Source organism: Anopheles aquasalis, chromosome 2 (assembly GCF_943734665.1).
Source record: "Anopheles aquasalis chromosome 2, idAnoAquaMG_Q_19, whole genome shotgun sequence".
In the NCBI taxonomy this organism is placed as follows: Eukaryota; Metazoa; Arthropoda; class Insecta; order Diptera; family Culicidae; genus Anopheles; species Anopheles aquasalis.
This window is the reverse complement of record NC_064877.1, coordinates 58,833,147-58,836,020: the sequence shown is the minus strand read 5'-3', so window position 1 is coordinate 58,836,020 and position 2,874 is coordinate 58,833,147. Positions and strand designations below refer to the sequence as shown.

At 49.2% G+C, this 2,874-nt stretch overlaps 1 protein-coding gene across 1 annotated transcript in view; it reads left to right on the top strand.

The window, feature by feature from the left end:
* Window positions 1-2,027: 2,027 nt before the first annotated feature.
* The window catches only part of LOC126570322 (uncharacterized), a 94,377-nt gene continuing 93,530 nt past the window's right edge, over window positions 2,028-2,874 (top strand). Inside the window, exon 1 of the mRNA XM_050228001.1 lies at window positions 2,028-2,163. The gene's annotated coding sequence lies outside the window, so the exon portion shown is untranslated. The remainder of the gene's footprint in view (window positions 2,164-2,874) is intronic.

Here is a 2,874-nt window from a genome sequence, read left to right as displayed (position 1 = left end):
TACATCAGTAACCGTGGTGACGCAAAAATGGCTTAACATTACAACGAAGAAGTCCAAAATGGCATAAAATAGTCTATGAGCAAACAGGCAAATATCTGCAGTGCTTTGTTTGCGTTTCGTAAGTGATATCGATGCCGATGATCGATGGGGATCAAGATGATCTTCGTCCGTCCTTTTTTGCAGAACAAAGCCCATGTTGTGCGCTATGTGGTGTCATGCTGGGTTAGCAGCCAACCGAACTACTGGAGCTGCTCCGCGATCTTTCGATCTTGCTTCTGCAGCATCGCAACGACGACACATCACAGCAGGAACAGTGTTGTGGTTCTGGTGGCACGGATGCTTTAGTTGAATTTCATTTTAACGAGGTTCTTTTCCACGATCCTGTTTCTGTTAGCATTGGGGTAGTTTTATCGAGTTTCCTTTATAAAAAAATAATCCTTCTGCACAACACATTGCTACATATTGCACAGCATCCCTTATTACAACCGGAAATACAGCAAAAGGAAGGAAATAAACCGGGAAATGATGAATGGATGCACAAGAACGTTCGCTCAATTTCTTGGCCATGTAGCAATAAAAATGTACAACCGTCCCACGACGGTTGAACCACTTTAACCCAGGTACAACACATACACTCGCACGCCACCGTCTGGCACGTGAATATGCTCGTGCGGATGATTTATGAACCAAGCTAATGGACGGAAACTACACAAATTAGCACACATTTGGTCGTCACTTTCCTGTCCCTTTGAACCTCGTTCCCTGGTGCCCGGCGGACGATGGCGATGACCAACACACAGTCGCACACTGTAGCACCGCACCGTCTGTACTTATCGCATTCCATTCCACTTCCTGACCGTAGACCAGGACGGTCACAGCCAGGGGCAGTAGCGGACGAACTCATAATCGCCATTCGAACGAAAAATCATCTGAGCAGTGGAGGGAAACGGGAGCCACTGGTGTGACGACCGATCCGATTCTAATTTGCGAAAACTCGTCCTTTCATGACCAAACCGGCCCACTCGGTCCACTCGGGGAAGGGGGAAGTGAGCTTTGAACGATTACGATGGTAGCCGACCCGCCGAGGCAGGAAAGGATTGGGATGGAAATTAATTAATGTTTGCCCGTCAGTCAGCCTAATGGCTTAAGCTAATTTCCAGGTTAAACCAGCACCCCGCCCAGAAACCAGACACGGCTACAGTGCTACAGAGGTGCTGGTTGTATGTAAGAAAATTAATTTTATAAGTATGTTGTAATCCATCTGCTTCATCACTTTCCGAACTCGGTGTGCGCATCGGTTCTGTCCGCTGTCGCCATTGATGGTGTTTCCACAGCGTTGAAGGGACTTCCGGTGAAGGAGAAGGCAGTCAAGGGGAGAGTACAAGTAATAAACAACATTCCGGTGGCGACAACTGAACCACAGGCGGATGGAGAAGCAGAACCGCATCACATCATAAACTCATTGTGTGTTCTTTTGCACGAACAGAGGAATATCAGGTCATTGCAATTAATTTATTTTATAATATAGAATTGAATTCTGACTTCTCAATTCCTATTTGCTTCATTAATTTATTCATGCTTACTTATAATTGATCTTTATGGAGGAAAATAAAAGAAAATAAAATCAAAATATGCGCTTGGTCTTACTAACATTCAATGTTTCGTAGTAACCAGTCTTCTCACCACCGTGAACCAACTCACCGATTCCCATCTCACTCCTGGTGGTGAATTTGGGGCGTCTCATTTCAACTTCCCCAGCTGGGCGCGTATGGATGCTGCGCCATTCAACACCCTTTTCTGTACGAATACACACCACCATAATGCCTTTTTCCCAAGCATAAACAACCTCTTTTCTAGGGAGAGCGAGAATCCTGCCGAGAGAGCATCACAACAAGTAACTCACACCGAATGGGGGGCGTTCTGGGACATTCTAAGGACATCCGCTCTCGTGCCGGGGCGCACCGACGGTGCCCGAATGGCGAAAACCACGCCACGACACCGTTGGCCACCACCATGGTTCAGTCACTCGCGGATAGTGTTCGCGCCAGGATTATCTGTGTCGTTCGCCGTCGGTCACCGTCGCGCCCGTCGGCGCGCGTCCACGCGTCTCTGTCTGTTCGTAGTCGCCGCGCCCATCCACGCGTGGCGTAGCATTGTTTTGAGGTAGGTGGATTGAAAATCTGCCCTCGAAATGGTCCACGACCTAGTGAAAATCCACGAAAAGTGGTGCTACGACAGTGTGCGCTAGTGGTGATGCTTTGAACGGTGTTGAAGCCAAACTGAGGTCCATCCAGACACATTATCGCGGTCGGTGGCGCATCACCAACAGGAGGAGGAACAAGATGAAACAAAGATCAATACCGAACAGAGCTGCCCTGACGTCAGCATCCTCTTGTTTTCGGTTCCTCTCTTTCCGTTTGTGCCGTGCTGGGTGGCTCTCTAATCCTATCCTGTATTGGAATCATGGTCCCATGTGCGGTCCACAGCGAAGAACACAGTGGACGGACGCTCCCGGTGGCACTCCTACACCGTAGCTGCTGCGCCAAGTGAAGCCTAAGAACGCCTTCGAGAACAAGAGAAGTCTGTGCTGGGCTGCAAAACTTCGTGGAATTCCTCGACATCGGCATCGGTCCCACTTTGACGGTTCGTGATCCGCTTTCGATGATGGAAAATTCGGTTCTGTGTTCGGTTGGCTTTTCCGTCACGGCCCTTATTGTTGTGTTCGTTGCGTGACATACAAGTAGCAGCAGCAGCAGCAGCAGTAGCTGCAGCAACCGATCACGAGTTCCGGCGAGATGCGCGAGTGAAATGAATAAAACATTGGCCGGGACCGGTTTCGGTTTCCAGGTCCCGGCGATTGCGTTGGCGTTGGCG